The sequence below is a fragment of the Tursiops truncatus genome, chromosome 8 (assembly GCF_011762595.2).
Source record: "Tursiops truncatus isolate mTurTru1 chromosome 8, mTurTru1.mat.Y, whole genome shotgun sequence".
In the NCBI taxonomy this organism is placed as follows: Eukaryota; Metazoa; Chordata; class Mammalia; order Artiodactyla; family Delphinidae; genus Tursiops; species Tursiops truncatus.
The window spans coordinates 9,121,933-9,143,101 of NC_047041.1; the positions used below are offsets into that span (position 1 = coordinate 9,121,933).

The window sequence follows — 21,169 nt, forward strand, 5'->3', positions numbered from 1 at the left end:
TCCAGGCTCCGCCCACTCCAAGGCCCTCCTTTCCATCTCCGGGAAGCCCTTGTGCCCCGCGGCCCGCGCTGCCCCCGGGCCGGGCTCTCACCCGTGTAGTGACTGAGCTCCTTGCGCTGCCTCTGGCGCCGGTAGAGGGCGGCGCAGAGCCCAAGGAGCAGCGCCCCGCACGCGGCGCCGCTGCCCGCGAGGAAGGCGGGCTCCCGCAGCACCCTCGCCAGCCGCTCCGCCAGCCCTGGGCCCGCCTCGAGCCCAGGCTCCAGTTCCGGCGGAGACGCTGTGGGGGTCAGAGAGGTGAGGGGAGTAGAGGCACCGCTACCCCAGGACCCCCCTTAACTCCCAGCCCCGCCCTCCCACCCCCTCCGGACTCACGCAGCTGCACCGACACCGGGGCACTGGCCACGCCCACGCCCGCGCTGGTGGCCGCCGCGACCTGGATCCGGTAGAGGAGACCGGGCAGCAGTCCCCGGAGCACCGCCGAGCGCGCCCAGCCTGACGCGGACCGATTGAGGTGGAAGCGGCTCTCATTGCCCAGGCACCAGATCTGGGGAGGCCGAGACCCGGGTTTAGAGATTCAGAAGTGGCTTCTGGCCTCACGGGGAAACTTGAAGCTCTGAATGGTAGAAGGGGCTTAGCCGGGCGTAATTCAACTCAGAGAGGGCACTCTGAAACCTCTCTCCTCTTCCCCCAGCCTCGTCTCCAGTCCCAGAGCCAGTCCTAGGTTCCCTCCTCCCGAATCCTAACCCCTCCATCCTCCCTCTCCCTCCACTCCCCAGCCCGCCCACCTCCTCAACCCCTGCACCTGGTATTCCTTGATGACCCCATTTTGCTGGGAGGGGAGCGGACGGTCCCAAGACACAGTGATACTGCTGTTGCCGTCACCCCCCAAGGCCACTGCCACTCCCTGGGGGGGACCACTGGGGGCTGGGCCAGGGTGAAGCATGGTGAGAAGGACACAGACAGTCATTGCAAGTTGCCCCTCCTGCCCCAACCTTCCTCATCCTCCCAGTTCTAACATCTTAGGGAAGTGAGATGCATCCCCCCTTCCCACCGGCTCCTTGCTCTCCCCAGGCAAACCTTCATCCTCCCCCACTCCTTCTTCCCTCTTGTCCACCCATCAGCTCTGGGCCCCACCCCCTTACCCTCCTCAGGAATGCTCCTGGTCACCAAGGGGCTTTCAGCCCCCAGCCCCTCCTGGCCTTGGGCTTGAACCTTGATCTGAATTTGAGTCCCTGGGGGGAGTCCTCTTAGCACAGTACTTTGCTGGTTTGGGGACTGTAGGTCCAGCACTGACCAGCTTCCCCCATCAGGACCTGCTACCCTCCAAGACACCCGGAAACCTTGTACCAGCTGGACTGGGCCATCTACCTGTGGGAGACAGGACAAAGCACACCAGGGGGAGAGCTGGAGCCACGTAAGTCCTCCAGTCCCAGCCCCTCCTCCACTCACCCATCTTCCCCAGCCACTCACCTCGCACTCTCCCATACCAATTCTTGGAGGCCCCTTTGTCCCCCATCATCATCTCCACCCTTAGCCTCATCCCTAGGCCACACTCACAGTCCAGGACACCTGCAGGGTCCGGGGCCCAAGGACTACGGGCTCCTGCAGACGCACAGCCACTTCAGCCAGTCCCCGCTGGCCTCTCCACGGGTCCTCCTCCACTGGCCCGGATGGGTTGCTGTCTATTGACCAAAGAGCCCACTCAGCAGGGGCCTCCGGGACAGGGAGTCAGGACTGAGAGTGCGAGTATGTTCCACCTCTGCCCTGCCCCACAGACCACTACTTAGTACTTTGAAGCACATCCCAGGGTCAGGAACAGGCTGGTCAGAGGAAGAGCTTCCAGAGGTGGGCCAGGGTGTCCAGCTAACATGAGTATTCTTTCTGCATGGCTACATATGCGCCCTTTAAAGGCCCTGTTCCTCATCTCTCACATGAAGATGACCCCCCAAGTTTCCTTCTACTTATAATCTGCATTATCTGTGGGTAAAGCCTCAGAAGTGAGGAGCTACCAAGATGACTGAATCAATCTTCCTCTCTTTCTCTCTCTCCTCTTCTCTTGTTCCCTCAGTGAAAGGAAAGCATGACCACCTATTCCAGGCCGGGCCACCAGGACAGACCTGGAACCAGGCAGGTGCTCTGGTTTGCGGGGAGGGGGCGCTCTGCCATGTTGCACGTTATACCCATGATCCAGAGACCCTGACCTTACTCACCCTGGGTGCGGACGGGCTTGGAGACGGGGCTGGGCTCACTGAGGCCCCAGGTTCCCACGGCTCGCACCAGGAACAGGTAGATGGTATTGGGCTGCAGGCCACTGACAGTGTGTGTCTCCAGCTGCACGCCGTCTGCCACCGTCCGCCACATGTTGCCAGAGGCTTGACTACAACAAGAATGAGGTGACAGAGCTGTCCGAGCCCAACCTGTCTATTTCATCTCATCCATTCTCTGTCACCCCCTACTACCTCCTCACCCTGGCAAACCTCTCACCACAACAGCAAAGCCTTTAAGGACACAGGGGCCCCTCCTGGTAACTTTCCATGTTTGCATTCAAAACCTTCTCCTTACCTGAAGGCCTCTATCACATAAGAGGTGACTGTGGCCCCAGCTTGTGGGTTAGGCGTCCAGGTCAGGGTAATGCTGTTCTTGGTAATGTCAGTGACCACTGGTTGCGAGGGAGGCCCCGGAGGGGTACTGTGTTCTGTAGGGGGGTCTGGTGATACTCCCCAGTCTTCTGCAGTGAGGAGATAATCTTTGAGTAGAAGGATGGGGAAAAGATGGCCCCAGCGTAACCTTCCTCCTTCCCAGAGGAGCTGTGGCGCTGTGACAGTGGTGATGGTGGAGGGGGGACATAGTGAACTAACCCCTGCTCACATGTGCCTCCCAAGGGCACCACTTCTGTCCTCCTTTTCCCCACCACCATGGCCATGGCATTTGGAAGATAAAATCAGTCCTGGGGTTTGGGGAGGTACTGGCCACCTTTGAAGCAGGTTTGGAGAAGGGTGCTGGCAAAACAAGGGAACAAAGGAAAAACTCACCCCGCTTCCTCAGCCAGCCACTCCAGGTGGCCTCCCCTGTGGAACTCTTGGCCACACAGCTATAGAATCCCATGTGCATCTCCTGCAGGAGAGGGTGGAGGACTGGCAAACTGGGAGTGGAGCAAGGTAGGCCGAAGGAGTGGAGGTGGGTATACGGAAGGATGGGGAGGATGCTGTCCACTCTAGGTGGTCTGAGAGCAGAGGGGCAGAGGTGGAGTTCAAGCTGCAGCAGGTACTGGAGTTGGGCATGTGGACCACGTGGCCATTCTCAGTTACTTGGGCCCCAGGAGTGAGACTCACCTGCACACTGGCAATGTGCAGGGTACCGTTGGCCATTAGGTTGAGCTGGACGTCATCCCCGTGCAGCCACTGCCCATCCTTCTTCCACTGGACACTAGGTTGAGGGTTCCCAGTCACTCTGCATGGCAGCCACACAGAGGAGCCAAGTGCCAGCGTCTGATTGGCTGGTCCCTGGAGGATGATGGGAGGCAGCCCATCCAGGGAGGCTGAGAGAGGAAGAACTTGGGCACCTCAGGCGAGGGTCCTGGGTTCAGGCAACCAGCCCCTTGTCCTCATCTCTGCTCCTTCACTTCCCCTCCCCTGGATATTGCAGGGGGCTTCCATAACTATCTGTTGTCTGTGTGTGGGATCAGCCATCTACTAGTGGCTTCTGTACCTGATTTCCAAACTTCAAGGACATGTCTCAGGAACATGCCTCTCCCCTTGCAGACATATTACAGCGAATCCAAGAAAAACAGATCTCTTTAAGCCATGATTTCCTTCCAGGCCGTGAGTCCAGCCCTGTCTCCATGGGCACGTACCTCCTTTCACCTCCAACAGAGCCTTGGCCAAGATGCTGCCGGCCACACTGACAGCCTGGCACACGTAGTAGCCAGCATCCCCGCTCTGCACTTCAGCGATGCTGAGCTGGCCTCTGGGAGAGACTGAGAAGCGCCCCGTGGGCTGAAGTGACTGACTGGGGAATAGCAGGGCCTGGGGACAGAGCAAGCAACCAAGCCACCTGGCAGCTGGCAGGGAGAGCTCCCCATTCTCACCAACCCCAGGATCCAGAGAATTCCTAAGCTTCTAGTTCATACTCTGTCCAAAGCCAGTGTTGTGACCTTAGGCAAACTAGTTAACCCTATTCACAAGAATAAGGGAGTTTTATTAGATGATTTGGGGGGTGCACATCCCGGCTCTACCAGTCAGGAAACTGAGCAAGCTCTTTAACCTTCCTGAGCCCCAATTTCCCCAGATTTGACTCTTAGAGGATACTTACGAGGATTCAGTCAAGTGATTACCTGAAACCCTTTCAATACATTGGATGATAAATGTTAAGTGCTTTCCCCTTCTTTCTGGCTTTAACATTTTACGTTAGATACACAGAAGGTAAGGAAGCAGGTTTTAATGACATCATGCTGAGCCCCTGACTGACACTTGTTCCCACCCTCTACTACCATCAGCATTTTGATTCATTTAAGAATCTAATTAAAATGCAGCAGTCCCCAGTGCTAGAGAAGATGCTGGAAAATTGTGGCTGTGGATTTGCAACGAGGCAGTGGGTGGCCTGGTTTCCCAGTGGGATGGGGTTAATGAGACTTATTTTATTCTTATTTTATTCTACTGACCCTGTTTCTCTCACTTGCTGGCACAACTCCCTCCCCTTGGAGGGAGTTACTTGTGTTGTAACTTCAGTTCATGTTCATTCCAATTCTATATGCTGAGATTTGCTTGCTGAGGTTGAGGGGTGTCTGTGAGCTCCCCCTGGTGGAAGTCCTTTGTAATTAGAAAAGCGTGTAATGTTCTACCCTGAGCAGCTTTGGTACAGTACTCACTTTCCAGAGCAGAATGTTAAAGCCCAGACCCCAGGCGTGGGGAGGAGGAAGGAGCTAATTGGATCTGCTACATCCTCAGGACAGCCTTGCCCAAAACAGAAAGATTCTCCAAGAAAATACAGGACTGTTCCCTACCACCAAAACATATTATCATATGTTCCAGGCCTTTTATATTCACTATCTTATTTAATCCTCCCAAATAACTTGCACAGGTTTCTGGAAGGAAAGCTAAGACTGAACCCCAGAGAGAAGTTTGCAGAATGTAGAAGGAGGACGGCTGAGACCCAGAGGAGAAGCTGGTGGGAAGGCCTGTGGAGCTGGCCACCTACTTGACTTCCCTCCTTTTGCCAGAAGATGGCAGGCGGGGGGTTTCCTTTGGTCTCGCACTGGAAAGCTATGCTCTCTCCAGGAGCCGCCATCTGGTCCTGGGGCTGGGTCACCAGCTGGGGTGGGACTGGGAAGGGGAGGGGAGATAAAGGAACAGGGAGTCAGGGGTACTAAGAAGGGAGACAGGAAACAGGAGAGAGACGCCTGAGCTTGGCTTAAGCAGGAGCAGATGTCCGTCTTTTGCTCAAGCCTGCTTAGCTTTCCCATCCTTCCTCTCCTTCCAGAAGTCTCAGGGGATGCACTCATATCTCCTGCTCTGTCCTTTCTCCTCATTCTCCACCTCCACCCATCCTCCGTCTTCCCTCGTCTCATCCCTGCTGCAGGCAGTCCCAGGTGGGGCCCTCACCGTGAACACTGAGGGAGCCGGATGCTTCGGCGCGGCCCACGCTGTTCTCCGCCACACAGGTGTAAGTCCCCTCATCTTCAGCGCTCACACGCCCGATCCAAAGGCTGTGGTCGCTCCGGATCTCATACCTGCTCCACCCCCCACCCCCAGGCTGGATTGGCCACAGCTACACACCCTTTCTCACCCACCCCAGGACAGACACCAGGATCAGGGTACATAAGGACAAGGTAGACCTCAACAGGGACAGAAGCTGCTACCCATGGACCCATGAACGGAGGTGGGGACTGGTTAGCGCAGGGGCCACAGGCTCTGGGGAACAGACTTCTCTGTGCCAGCAAGTGAGAGGCATCTGCCTTCCTGTCCCCCCGCCCCGCCCCAGCTTTCTAGGGCTGGGTATGTTCTTGAGCTGATTGGGTCTCCTCACAGGCGGTAGGAGGGGGCTTCTCACCTGCCTGTGGGCAGTTCCCCATCCTCCTTGCGCCAGCGTAGACGAGGCGGGGGATCCCCCTGCACCTCACATGGGAAGTCCACGGGGGCATCAGCCAGGACCACCTGATTCACTGGTCTACGCAGGAATGAGGGACGCTCTGTGCAGAGTGAGTGAGTGAGTAGTCAGGAGGTCAGCTCAGTTACTCACTCCCCAGGCTACACACTCCCATAACTCCACAACCCCACGTGCCTACCCAGGACCACAAGTTTGGCTGCCCCACTCTCCCGTTCTCCTGCCATGTTGGAGGCCACGCACACATACATCCCTGCATCACTCTTGAGCGTATGTGACATCATCAGCTTCCCTCCACGGAGCTGCAGAGTAATAATGGAAACTTTGATCCTTTATAGCCATCAAAGCCTATTTGTTTATCTGATCCTCACAGCAAGCCAATGAAGAAGACCAGTGAATTTGACCCACTTATCAGATAAGGAATCCTTGAGTGATTTGCGCAAGGTGGGGGCTCAAGTGTATCATTTCTCCCACAGCCCAGACCACCTCCCACCAGTCCCTGGGGCATCATAATCCCCACCTTCTTACACTGATTCCGTCCTACCTCTGCTGATTTATCCCCCACTCAGTAGCTGACTCTCAGCCTCTGGTTAGCTAATACCCCAATTTCAAATCTCTTGTCTTATCGCCTCCAGGTCATTCCCCCCGGCCCCTCCAAGACCTTTAGACTCAGGCCTTCCTCCTCTGACACATGTCCCAGACCCCTAGCCTAGGGCTTCGCCCCTCAGGATGTCCCTGGCCCCGACCCTGGCTCCCGGTCGGATCCCCAGCCGTGGCCCCACCCCTCACCGTGATCCTTCCCTCCTCCTCCTTGAGTCTAGCACCATCCTTCTTCCAGGACACGGAAGGCTCTGGGTGGCCGCGGGGGGGCACGCATTCCATTACCGCGGGCTCCCCCACGGCCGCCACCACGTTCCCAGGAGACTGCCGGAAATCATCGCGGAGGACTGGAGAGAGGGAGAGCGAGAGCGAGAGCGAGAGAGAGAGAGAGAGAGAGAGAGAGAGAGAGAGAGAATGAATGACCACGGGAATAAATAGGGTGTGGGGTGACATAACTGGGTGAGGACATAGGAAAGTGTTTTGGGGAGAGATGGATCACCACAGACCGCAGACCGGAACTCTTCCCGGGTTGCCACAACACCAGGCCCACTTCCTCATCCGACCAAAGCGAGGGCTTTAGAGACCAAAGGTCTTAGTCCCAAAGGGAAGCTGCTGAATGGGTTGAGATTGGGCCTGGCTCTGGATGGGATTACCCGGTGCCCTCCCGTCTTCCCGAGGCTCTGGAAGCAACCAGGAGACTCCTACCTGCCACTTCTAGAGAGGCGTTTCTACTAGCCGCCGCTCCCAGGTAGTTGCGCGCCACGCAAGTGTAGACACCCTCGTCCGGCCGCGCGCGGCGCCCATGCACGATGCGCGGGAAGAAGAGGGCGCCGCTGGGCAGAAGCAGGCGGTGTGCGCGCGGATCCTCGCGCGCGGTGGACACGCGCGCCCCATTCTTGTACCACTCGATGTTGGGCCGCGGCCGGCCCTCCGCGCGGCAGGGCAGCGTGGCCGGCTCGCCTCGGGAGACCAGCAGATCTGGCGGCTGCTCCACGATGCGCGGCATCGCGTCCTCCGGCCCGACCTTTGACCCTGAGGGGGGTGGGGGGCGCAGAGCATTCAGACCCGGAAACCGGGAGAAAGATCGAATCTCCAGAGAGAAGAAAGATCCCCTCCTGCCCACCCTCTCTGTGTGTAGGGTCGAGTATCTCCTTCGGGACAGGTGCCCCGCACGTTCTTAGGCTGGAAAGAAGATGCCTGCGGACAGGCAGATCAGTAGAGGAATCTGGACACCTGCTCCTAGGCCGGCTTTCTAGGCCGGCTAACGACGCCAGCCTCCTGCCAAGCTGAAGTGCAGAGTGACTGGGCCACGGCTTGGCAAGTAGACCGCGCCTCTAGCCGACTGGTTTTCAGTCTCCCACCCGCGCTGGTTCACAGACCTGTGAACAACCATAAGCGGTGCACCAGCGCCGACAATTTGTTCTTCGCCCCCGCGCGGTCCCGGACCAGCGATATGGAGACTGTGGCCCAGCCTGGGGCCCCCCCTTAGGAAAGGGAAGAAGTGAATGATGGGCTGAGGGCTAGGACTCCTTATCCTGGAGCCCGTGAATAGGCACAGTGCCCTCTTACTGACACCCCACAGATAATCACGTTTCTGGGTCCTGTGAAGTCACGCGAATTGAACGCAAATGATGGTGGAATAGTGAGTAACGCTCCTTTTCTAAGAGGGCATAGTTTTCAACAGATTATTCTACAGGTTGATAATAGTTAAGAAAGGCTAAGAATCATTGAGAGAGGAATTCCTCACTTTCCTTGGTCACTCAGATCCGTTCACCCGCATGTCTACTCCTGCCCCTCACTTGGCCTACAGATTTCTGCTCGCTTCTTCTTCTGCAGTTTGGGATCCAGGATCCTCGAGCGGGTTGAGCTCAGACGCCCACCCCCAGATTCGTCAAAAATGGATTTGTAACCTATGGCCAGTAGGCGTCGCTGCCGCCTCGCGTAACCTGGTGTCCTTAAATAACCAGGGACAGCCCCGTGCTTCTGTTCTCTGCCTCCCTCCCCCGCCCCCGCCCCCAACGCCCCACCCCACCCCCAGTTCCAAAATCCGCGGGGACCTCTTGCTTCCAGCCTCTGTACGGGATTGGGTTTCATTTCTCAGCCCCGTCTCTTAAGAAGTTCTAGTGGAGACAAAGCTGCACGGGTTGCCCCGTGCTGCTGCTGTCCTGGGGAGAGGGTACCTAACTGGTTAGGGACAAGAAGATCGGTTTCCCTCCCACTTAGGGAAGGAAGGAATTTTTCTCGATTTCCTCCCTTTCAGATGGAAACCTCTGCTTCTCACTCGTTTCTTCTCCTCCATCCCATTCCAGTCCCCGTTTAGGCAGACCAGACCCCACGTGAGCGACCCTAGAGTGGATAAGAGCTCAAGGGGTGTCGTGGAAGCGACCGGGGCTGGAATCTCAGACGCTGACACTTCCTAGCTGTCAGAACTAGGGCGAATTATTGAACTTGTCTGGGTCGAAGTTTCTTTACCTGTAATGTGGCACTGGTGGTAGGGTTGTCACAAGACCAGAGTGTATGTAAAGCACTTGGAAGAAGACTCCATGAATGTGGCTATTCTACTTTTAGTTAAGGGCTCTTCCTCCCTGGCCCACCTTACCTTATCTTGACCTCTACAGTCTCTACCTGAATCAGATTCTTCCAGGCCCCAAAATTCCCTTTCCCCCCTTCACATGGCCTTTGGGTGTAATGGAAGTTGGTTTGTTATTGCCAAGCTTTACGTTGCTTTCGTGACCATTAGGATACTATTCATCCGCTCTGAGTTTGTTTTCTCAGTCACAAAATGTGACCATCAACGCACCTCCTTGAATTTTCGAGTTTGAATGAGACGATGTGTGGTGTAAACACTGTAAGAGTGCTGGGGGAGCAGAGGCGCGTCTGGGGTGTCCGTGAGAAGGGCTCTGTGCTTAACCTCCTGGGAATCTAAGAGGGTCAGGAGGTTGGAGAATCCCATCTCATTCCCCATCTCCTTCCTCCTTGCTCCCTCCATACAAACCACACCCTTCTCATCGGCTCTTTCCCCCTAATTCCTGTAGACACAGCTGCAGGCGTCCTTTCCCTGGAATTTCTTCCCTGTCATTCCCGGTGTCAGGAGATGCTTCGACAGCAGCTAATGAATAGCTAATGACCATGCTAATGAGGCTCTGGCGCTCCTCCCCCAGCACCTGGAGTACCCCACTCACAAACACACATCCATTGCCTGGGTCTCCTTTCTTGCCACCTTGGAGTCCCCAGCACGGTGCTGGTAGATTCGAGCGGGTAGAGGCGGAGGGATGAAGGCTGTGCCCAGAGGGGGATCAACAGCAAAGTCGTTCAGGGCTGCGGGAGTTCCCAATGCTGCCGGCAGGGGGCGCAATTGGCCCTCTCCCCAGGCTCCGGCAGATCTACTCTCGCCGCCTCCCCGCAGCGCTAGGGGAAAGCGCGCTGTCTCAATCATTTATTAATCACCGTAATTAGCGGTAATGACCTCCCAGCCAGCGCTGCCCGCCCGCCGCAGCTCTGCCGGGGTGAGCCGGCGGTGAGTTCTACCTCTGAGGGGCAAACTTCTAAGTTTCCCTGAAATGGTCGCCGCCTCTGTCGCCTTCTGTAGCAAACACATTTAACATTTTGGCGTCATCACCCTCGTCCTAAGTGAGTTCTTGGAAAACTTAGGGTCCCGAACGGAAACCTGTTACCTGGGTGGGTCACCGAGTGGCCCGGCTTGGCCCAGGCCCTCCAGCGACCGCGCCCCCTCCTCTACCCTCCGTGCTGTGGGTCCCGGCCTCTCTTACTCAGGTTCTTCTCACCTGGGGTGGCCGTGGACATCGGTTGGGGAGGAGAGGAGTGGTGGACTCAGCTGCCAACTCCTCCCAAGCCCTCGATCTCCTGCCGATATCCCCACTCAGGTGCTTTAAGCCCCAAACTAGCCATTGGTCCCCACCACCCGGGAGGCGTGGGAGGGAGTAGCTGGGTCCCGAACCTTGGGGCAGGAGCGCTTTGGACTCCCCGTCCATGCCGCCCTCCCACCTTACCCCATCCCTGGATCCGAAGTCCCCGTGGCGCAGGGTCTCACCGTTGAGATAAGGATCGCCGGGGGTCAGCTGGCTTTGGTTGAGCGTCGCCACCGAGGAGTTGAAGCCAAAGAGCAGGTCGCTGGAGTTGGAGATGTCTCCGCCCAAGGAGTCCGCGAACAAGTTCATCTGCAGCAGCGTTTTAAGCAGGTAGCGCAGCATGGCGCGACCCGACTGGGACCGGGGCTGGGGGCTCGGGGCCCAGCCCCTGGGTCTGAGACCCGCGGGCCGGGAGCCGTAAGCCCCTCTACAGCTTCTGCGCGCTGTCCCAGCCACGGTGCCGCTCTCCTGCCGGCGCGCCTGGGTACCGCGCGTGCCTCCGCGTGCCCTCCTCCTTCCCTCGTCCTTCTCTCTCCAACCCGCCGTGCCCGGGTCCCCCGGGAGCTGGGCGGGCAGAAAGCAGGTGCCACGCGGATCACCGCGTAATTAAGGGATTAATCCGCCGCCTTCCACCCTCCCACCCCCACCCCGACGGCCACTAGCAGGGCCAGAGACTAGAGTCGCGTCGCGCGCGAGATGCGGAGTCCCCGCCCCGCGCCCCGAGTCCCGCGTCGGTTCTGGACACCTCGGGAGAGTTTCCCTCCTTTCTCAAAGCACCCAAGATGAGGGATGAGGCTCTTTCGGACTCTGCCCTTCTGCCTGACTTCAAAGGAGGAATCCCTCCTCTCTTTTCCTCTTTTAGGAAACTGAGGCAAAGGGCCAGACCGTTCCTCTAGCTCTCCAAGTCCTGGCTTCCACTTCCTCCCAAGTCCCCGGGCTTTGCTGCGGGAGTGCGGACGGCTGGCGTGGTTTGGGGCGGGAGTTGGAAGTGGGTGGAGAATAATTCCGCGGTGCGTCCACCCCTTTGCCCAGCAGTCGCCTGGTTTGCAGCCGAGAGACCGGGGGATGAGGTGGCGCGTCTTGACCGGGGAGTCCTTGCCCCAGACGCACCACTAATCTAGTAGTTCCTGAGGATACTCAACAGGGATAAAACTGGAGGCGGAAAGCCCAGGGAAACCCAGGCATCTCGCATCTATCGGCATGCTTTTGCATTACTTTGCTCTGACATATTTTATTAAATTGTCTCACCTTTCGGAGGAGACTGAAGGGGAGCCAGGGAGTCTGGGGCTAAGACAAAGAGAGCAATATTGTTCCTGTAAAGGCAAGTGCAAGAGAAGACATGGGGTTGATGGAAGACTCGCTCAAATCAGTTCAAACTTGATAACGATCCTCCTTAGGGGGAGGGGACACGACACCCCCCCCACCCGCCTGCTTCTGGCTTTTCTGGCGTTCTTTGTACCTGAAGATCTCCCACTCGCCCCCCTCCAAACACACACACACACACACACACACACACTTTCCTAGGCTACGGGTGGCCTTGGGGTGTCAGGGGAAGAGAGACCCGGGCCTATCTGAGCTAAGGCCCTGCTGATGGTGGGGTTCTGGCTCAACCGGAGGGCTCCGTGTGAGGAGATCACCTTTGAGGAGTGGCTGCTTCCGAAGTGGGAAGAGGCAGGTGAACAGGTCAACATCCTGAGGGGTGGGTGTTACACAGACGTAGACCCCATCGTAAGCTAAGTCAGGAGTTGGGTATTTCAGGCAGGCAGCGCTCAAGTGAACTAGAGACTTAGTCAAGGGGTGGGGGCTTGTCCCCAAACTCCTCCCTCAATCCTCAGAGCAGCCCTCGGGGGCCTCAAACGAACGGACGTTTAGGTGCCTTCCTACGGCCCCCCGCCCCGCCTCAGCTCTGCGCGTGACTTCGCCAGGCCAGAAGCAAGAAGGGCGGAGGCGGGGCGGGGCAGTGGGGCAGGGCGTGCCCCACCGGAGGCTGCGCCCTAGGAGCTGTTCTTTCAGCACCCCGCCTGTCCTTGCTGGACTAGGAATCTGGCGCCCCACAAACACTTAAACCCCAGCGGACCTTAAATTAGGGTAGGTGGGAGAGGAGCTGGTGACATTCTTTCTCAAGGACCAGTTACTAAGAGATAGGACCTGACGTCTGATCCTTGTTCCAGGACGAGGCTGCATTCAGATAAGAGAGGTGATAAGGGTTAGATTTTCCCACCAGAAATCAATCCCTTCAGGAATGACGAACCCAGACGTCCCAATCCTATATTTGCCAGTGAGATTTCACACTCTGGACCTGTTTGCCCATCCGTTAAGGAGAAATTGGACTACTTGCTCTGCTCTGATGCTTCAGATTCCCGGTTCAGGAGCCCTCTGCTCCCCTCCTTGCTGACCCACCCAGGTCACCTGGGTTCCATCACGTCAGAGGATGAACCAGGACAGAAATCCGGCGTCCTGGCACCAGCCCTGCTCTGGGGCAGGGAGGGCTGCAGCAGACAGGAAACCGCATCCCACCATGTGGCTCCTGCCCCCTCCTAATCCCCTGATTTGCTCCCGGTGGGCCTCTCAGCAAACACAGGGCCTGCCAGCGTCTAGGGGCTTGTCACCCTGTTAGCGGATTTGTTCCCAGAGACAGCGCAGTTAATTGGCCCTTTATGTGGGGATCAGGGCTATTTGCTCAGGGTTCCCTGAGCGGAGGCGGCAACTCAGCCCATGGGCAAGGCAGCTTCCTAATCCCTGGCATTCTGGGTTTAGAGACTGGACAAAGTAGGGCCACTCTCTTCCTTTCTGAGACTCTCCTGGCCCAAATCTCCTGTCCCTCTTCTACACCTCACTCCTTCTCAATACTCTTTTCTCTCTCCCCACTTTTTGTTCTTGTTTCTTCTCTTTCCTTTTTTGTACTTCTCTATCTCTAGAATACTCTCCCTTTAAACCAACTCATATTAAATGCCAAAAGAGGGTGCAGTACTCAACTGGGGTGTATTGGAGAATAAAGGCCTCCCAACCACAGCCCAATTCCCAGCCCGCTCAGGGCCCCTGGAGCCCAGGTGGGGCAGAGAGTGGGCAGAAAAAGCCCAGCCTCCCTTTCTTAAGGTCCGATGGGCAGCCTGGACACTGGCCCTGCACCTTCTCCAGTCCTGCCTCTCGCTATGCTGTTCGCACAGGCAGCTCTGGAAGGAGTTTGCCTCCTATTCGTCTCCCCACTGCCTGCCCCACCTCACCACACAAACGACCAACACAACTCCGGCTTCTACCTCTTATTTAGAGAGAGTAGGTAACTCGCTGTATCTGTCTCCCTTTCCTAACCTGTAGACCACAGGCGCTGGTACAGCACCTAAAGCAGCGGTCCCCAACTTTCTGGCACCAGGGACCGGTTTTGTGGAAGACAGTCTTTTCCACCGATGAGGGGTGGGTAGGGGGATGGTCCAGGTGGTAAGGCGAACGATGCAGAGCGGCAGATGAAGCTTCCCTTGCTCGCCTGCCACTCACCTCCTGCTGTGCAACCCGGTTCCTAACAGGCCAGGGACTGCTACTGGTCCGAAGCCCGGGGGGGTTGGGGACCCCTGACCTGAAGCACTCAGTGTGTGCACTGTAATCGGAGGGTCCTCGTCTAACTTCCACCTTAGGCTGGAGAAAGGACTTGAGTTCCAGGCCCCTCCCTTCTGCTGCCTCAGGAGACTACTTCTTTCCCAGGGTTTTATCAGTAACAGTCTGCACTTCAGAAAGAGTCAAAAAGAGAAAAGGAAGTTTTGAGGGGAGTTGGCAAAAAAAGAGAGTAGCAAGAGGCAGAGAGGATGGGGAGAGTGGAGTCTATGGAGAGAGAGGGTAAGTTTCTTCTGATAGGGTTCTGGAGTCTGGTGGGAAGAAATGTGTGTCTGGGGTGTGGGCGTGTGTGTTTATGGAGAGAATAGCTACCCCAGGTCAACTTCCATGGCCTAGAGCCATCACATAGGCCAGAGAACATAGCTGGGAATTTTCAGTGGCCAAGCTGGGGGCTGTATGGGAAGCTTCTTGGTGGTTCAAAGCCTGCATGCCAGCTGGTAGTGGATGAGCTGCTGGCATGTAATTGCCCAGGAGAGCAGCCTGAGGACAACCCCCCATCTCACACGGATTACTGCCCCTGCCTCTCCCTAGTACACACACACACACACACACACACACACACACACACACAGTCTGTTTACATCCCCCCAGAGCCTGTAGCCTCCCATCACTCTCTCTGCCTTGGTCCTTTCCCAGGGACCAAGCATATGTGTGTGTGTTTGTTGGGGAGGGAGACAAGGAACTAACATCTGTCCCCCACCCCTACTAGGTTATGCCTGTGAATGGCCCAGCAGGGTTGCTGGCTTCAGAGCAATGATGCCAGGGGGCACTGACCCAGCCTGCAGGGGCCAAACAGGAGGGGGGATCAGAGAGCAAAGAATAGGCCCCCGGCTGGAAAGCAGACAGCAGGAGCCAGCCCCCGGCAGGAGCCAGGGTCTGTTGGCTCAACCCTGTAGCTGCTGAGATAATAGGCCAGGGCCCCTTGTCCCAGAGCGCACTTCCCCCCCCCCCACCGCCTCGGCCCCCCACCCCTGGGGTTCCAGTGGAGGAGCCTGGGGGGAGTTAGTGTGCAACACACACCGCCAAGTCTGGAAATCTGGGGGCAACTGGGCAGAAATGTCCACATCCCAGTACAGATGGAACAAAGGCTAGGGAGAACAAGAGTTTTCCTGATTCCTTTTATTAAACTTGGTACAGAGCAAGCACTCCGTACATATTGGTTTAGTGAATACACCCAATTAACTAGTCAGTCCTCACAACAACTGCCCCCGCAGAGCCCACTAGCCTTCCCTCGGTGCCTCCCATTCATTCTCATTCTCTGTCTCTGTCTGTCTCTCTCCCTTCTATATCATTCTCCTAGGGCTGCTGTAACAAAAAAACACAAACTAGGTGGACAAAAGCAACACATATTTATCCCCTTTCGCAGGCTGCAAGTCTGAAGTCAAGGGCTATGCTCTTTCTGAAGGCTCTAAGGAAGATTTCTTTCTTTTTTTAATATTTATTTATTTTTTTATCATCTTTATTGGAGTATAATTGCTTTACAATGGTGTTAGTTTCTCCTTTATAGCAAAGTGAATCAGTTATACATATACATACATCCCCATATCTCCTCCCTCTTGCGTCTCCCTCCCTCCCACCCTCCCTAGCCCACCCCTCTAGGTGGTCACAAAGCACCGAGCTGATCTCCCTGTGCTATGCGGCTGCTTCCCACTAGCTATCTATTTTACATTTGGTAGTGTATATATGTCCGTGCCACTCTCTCAGTTTGTCCCAGCTTACCCTTCCTGCTCCCCATATCCTCAAGTCCATTCTCTAGTAGGTCTGCATCTTTATTCCTGTCTTGCCCCTAGGTTCTTCATGACCTTGTTTTTTTCTTTTTTTTTTTTAGATGCCACGTATATGTGTTAGCATACGGTACTTGTTTTTCTCTTTCTGACTTACTTCACTCTGTATGACAGACTCTAGGTCCATCCACCTCACTACAAATAACTCAATATCGTTTCTTTTTATGGCTGAGTAATATTCCCTTGTATATATGTGCCACATCTTCTTTCTTGTCTCTTCCAGGTCTGGTGGATCCCGGTAGTCCGCGGCATTCTTCCGCTTGTAGACGCATCTCTCCAATCCCTGCCTTTGTCTTCACATGGCATTCTTCCCTGTGTGTGTACATCTTATAAGGATACAAGTCATTGGATTAGGGCCCAACCCAATCCAGTGTGACCTCTTCTTAACTACCGAAAAGGTCCTCCTTCCAAATAAGTTTACATTCTGAAATTTAACCCACTACACCTTCTTTTTCTGTTTTTCTTCCTTCCCTTTCCCCCTCTATTATTTCTGATACTCTGCTAGGGATCCTATTTTGTTCGTTTAAAAATAGTTTTATTATCCTATGCATAATACATGCTCATGCAAGAATATCCAAGCAGAATAAAAGAGTATGAGATGAACAAAGTCCTCACACCATTCTTATCCTTCTTCAGCCTGGGGCAGCTACAGATGGTTTCTTGTGTACCCTTTCAAATTTTAAGAAAAAGCATGTATCTCTCTATCCTTCTTAAAACACAAATATGATCATATTAATTGTACTGCTTTGCAGCCTGCTTTTGTTAACATCAATGTGTTTAGGGTATCCTTTCACATCGTATATATAAATAGAGCTGACAAGATTTTACTGGTATGGGGAAACCTAAACATATTGTAGAGTTTATGGTTAATATTAGTAAATTAGTTTGGGGCATGTTAAGTTTGAGATGCCTGTTAGAAATCTCAGTGGTGTCATCAAATGGGCAGTGGGATGAACTAGTCGTGAAGTTCAGAGGAGCAGTCTAGGCTAGAGATAAGAATTTGAGAGCCCTTCAGCTCTATTATTTTAAGATATTGTTGGTCATTTTTATGTACCTTTTAGGTTCAGGCATCATTTGGGGGGATTGTTTCCAAAGTAATTAAATAAACTTGTATTGCTTATAAAAAAATTTGAGAGCCTTCATCAAATAAATGCTATAAAAAGCCACAAAACTAGATGAGATCATCAAGGGAGATAGAAAAAAAAAAGTAAACAGGTCCAAGGACTGGAGCTTTGGTTACTTTAATATTTAGAATTTAGGGAGTTGAGGAGGAAGCATAAAGAAAGCTTAGAAGGAGCCAGAGAGATAAGAGGAAATCTGGGAGAGTGTGGTATCCTGGCAACCAAGTGAAGGAGAAGGGAGGGATCTATAGTAAATGGAATAAGAAGAGCTAGAATGAAGACCGAGATGAGTCATTAAATTCAGTAATGTGGATGCCACTGTGACCTTGTTAAAGGCAGTTCTGGTGGTTGGGTGGAAGCAAATTCTGATTGGGGTGGCATGAGAAAATAGAAGCAAAGGAATTAGAGTTTTGCTGAAATGGGAAGACTTGTGGGGAGAAAGTTAAAAAAGAAGTGGGATCAGAAATCTCTTTTAATAAAATGAGAGGGAAAGCCTCCTGCTTCTGTGCTGACTGAAATTACCTAATAGAGAAGGGACATCCACGATTCAGAGAAGAGAGGGGAGCGTGGCTGGAGCAATGTCCTTGACTGGAGAGACGACGGGGTCTCGTGCACAAGTGAACAGTTTCACTTAGGACACAGATCGTTCTTCCACAATAAAAGGAAGAAGAGGGTACGGCGTCCAGACACGAGTAGGTGGAAAGATGTGATGGTGGGAGCCAGTGGGAGTTATCTTCTTTTTGATTTAATTTAATTTAATTTAATTTATTTTGGCTGCACCGGGTCTTAGTTGCGGCATGCGAATTCTTAGTTGCAGCACACATGCGGGATCTAGTTCCCCAGCCAGGGATCGAACCCAGGCCCCCTGAATTGCGAGTGCGGAGTCTTACCCACTGGACCACCAGGGAAGTCCCAGGAGTTATCTTCTGATTGCTTCTCTATTCCCCATGAAATAGGAAGTAAAGTTATCAGCTAAGAGTGGGATAGGGGAAGAGGTGTTCACGGCTTGAGGATGGAGGTGTGTGTATGACATATTCATATAGGAGAGCAGTAGAGTTACCAACTAGGGAAATGCAACATAATCACCAGGCAGTGTTAGAGGCCTGCCCGGGGTTAGTGATCATGAATTTAAAGTGAGACCATTGTGCATAGTTTTGCATGTTTTCCAGGTACCTTCGGTGGCTTGGGTGCAGGTTCAGAAGAGGTGGAGGGTTGGATTTATTCAACTTTGTGGGTTAGTCAAACACACTCAGAGAATTGAGGGTCAGATAGGAAAGCTGAGCATGTCTACGAGAAACTGACTCTGATGATTGACCGTGGGAATGTAAGCTGAGTAAGGAGGGAAGTAGGGCCACGAGTTGAAAAACTGGAGTGACAGTGAAAAGGAATTGAGATCAATGGGAAAAAAATAAGATTCATGGATTATCCTGGTGGGGCTCTAAGGTTTGTTGGAATTGGAACATCAGAAGAAGCCAATGGGAAAACATAGGAGATGACGATTGGAAATGAGGTTGCTTGAAATTAAGATCATGGAGTAGTTCAGTTACTGGTTATGACAAGGTCTACTAGGGTATGACCACAGGAATTAATGGCTAAGGTAGAGCAGACAACGAGGTGGTGAGAGGAGAGGTCAAGAAACTGAGCAGCAAAGATACTGTTCGGTGTTTTGTTTTGTTTTGTTTTTGATTTTTGAGGTCATTTTTGGCGGAGCTGCCAGCATGTAGGATCTTAATTCCCTGACCGGGTATCAAACCCGTGCCCCCTGCAGTAGAAGCTTGTAGTCCTAACCACTGGACCACCAGAGAATTTCCGAACAGCAAGGATATCGGATGGATCATCTGAGTGGTTATTAGAACCATCAAGAATTAGAGCAGGGGAAGAGTTGGTGAGAAACATCGAGCCGGAAGCTAAAATCTGCAAGGAATGAGGTGGTAGGACGCAGGAGTCGGCAGTAGGCAGTACTGAGATGGTGGGTAATAGAGTCTTAGGACATTAGACTCAGATATGGGGCATTTTCAACAACGAGGAGCAAGGAGTATATTGTTCCCCTTTAGGACCAGTGATACATGTTTGTGGCAGAAAACATCTGCCTCATTTTTATGTCCTTTAACAGTTTTAAAGTTTCCATGATGTAGATCTTGAATACTTCTCATTTGTTTATTCCTATGTTTACTACTGTTGTGTTACAATTATAAACTGGACCTTTCTTTTGGACTCTTCCTAAATTCTTTATACCTCCCCCCCTTAAACCCTGAACCTGAGGAAGCCAGTCCAGTGAGTCTCTGAGAGCTATTTCATCAGCTCTGTACCTCCTGCCCATCTCCACAGCCACAGCCTTAGTTTAGATTCTCACCATCTTTCACTCTGACTATTGCAAACTAACTCCCTGCGTTCAGCCTCCCATTGGGAATCCATCCTGTACTCTGCTGCTTCAAGGAACTGTCGTATATTTGTTCAAACCCCATTTAGTAAGTAACCGCCAAGTGCCAGACACTGAGCTACATGCTTGTCTCTGATGTTCAAACCTGATCATGTCACTCGCCTACTTAAAAATGATAATGGCTTCTCAATTCCTAGAGGAAGTGCATACGAGTATCACCATAGATCATGTGTGCCTCTCCCAGATCTTCTCCATTACCCCACCTCTCACCCCATCCCTCTGGCCATCTACCTCCCACCGCCAAGCTGCCTTTTTTCTTTCACGTGTGGTGCTCTCTCTACTTCTGTACCTTAGCTCCTGCCATTCTCCACTTCCTTTTCCTGAAGTGCCCTCTCCCTTCCGTTCTCCACCTGCCAGGATTCCGTGCAGATTAGTGATTACTGAAGCCCTCCCTGACTCTCCCAGACCACTTGATTTATTCCCCTACCGTACAATTTAACATGCGATGTTTAAATTATTTGCTCCGTGATTAGCTTCCCCATGAGCTCCAAGCTCCCCTTAGGGAGCTGGAACTTATATCTGACTCATCTTTGAACCCTGGGTGCCCGACATGATGTGTAGCATAGCAGTTATTGTGAACTTACTATTGGCGGGGCTGTTCTAGGTGCTTTTCTCATTTAATTCTCCTAGTAACCCAATAAACAGGCACTGTTACTACCCTCATTTTACAGATGGGGAGATGTAGGCACTGGGTGGTTAAGTGACTTGCCCCAAGTTACTTAAGTGGCTACTACATGGAGGATCCAGGATTTAAACTCAGGCTGACCATACACCGTGTGCCTGGTATACCACCTCTCTGTGAAGGACCTGCATCTGAGGATAGCAGAAGGCAGATTCCCCTGCCCCCACCCCACCGTTCTTATGTATAATTCATAATTCTAGTAACAGAATGACTTCTACAAGCACATGGCTGAGTGTAACCCACTGAGACCTCCAGATCTTTTTCTACCATTCTGTTTTTAGTTCCGAAATCCCATCGTACCTGGTACCTATCAGTATTAAACCTGCTGCTCTTTCCATTTGCTCATTTCTATCATTCCTGGAACTTCTGCAGTTTCAGGGAAGTCAGAAATGGACTATGTTTTTTATCACTCTTTGTCTCAATTTCCCAGCCTCAGCCTCTCTCTCTCTCTCCCCCTCTCCCCCCTCCCTCTCCCTCTCTCTCTCTCTCTCTCTACGTGAGCATAAAATTCACAAAGGAAGAGACCAATTAAGATCTTCAAATCCCCTGCATCCAACAGAGGATGTCTCATTTTTCAATTAAAGAGAAATATTCCCGTGCCTCTAATGATTTACATTCAGAGGGAAATGTTTTTGCATTAAATACATATGTGAAAGGTTCTCCACCTTACGTCCCTGAGTCTTTAGTCTCTGTGTTCTTTGAGTTGCTACTTGTGTTCATAGATTTATTTGTATTCACCTTGAGTACTGGACCTATCTCCAGTGTCTTTCGGGACCCCTCTGCCCTGGAGTCCTTCCTTCCACTGCTCTACATTGAGCTTTGGTTTTCTACACCATAAGGGGCTCCGTTTAACCGACATATCCTGGAGCTCAATGCCTGGGAGTGAAGATGACTCCAAGGTCTCTCTGGGCTTCCATGGTCTGACCTGGAAAAGCCAGCAACATTGTGACCTCATTCCCCATCTA

At 53.3% G+C, this 21,169-nt stretch overlaps 1 long non-coding RNA gene across 2 annotated transcripts; it reads left to right on the top strand.

The window, feature by feature from the left end:
* Positions 1-57: 57 nt before the first annotated feature.
* On the top strand, positions 58-19,273 carry LOC141279301 (uncharacterized). Of its 2 annotated transcripts, none has more exons than XR_012333276.1 (5): positions 58-511; positions 1,311-1,414; positions 2,069-2,131; positions 5,582-10,901; positions 16,185-19,273. It is a non-coding gene; the product is annotated as an uncharacterized lncRNA (long non-coding RNA). The 2 variants fall into 2 exon arrangements; XR_012333277.1 differs by having other exon boundaries at positions 64-511; positions 5,582-5,661; positions 16,185-19,269.
* The last annotated feature ends 1,896 nt before the right edge of the window (positions 19,274-21,169 follow it).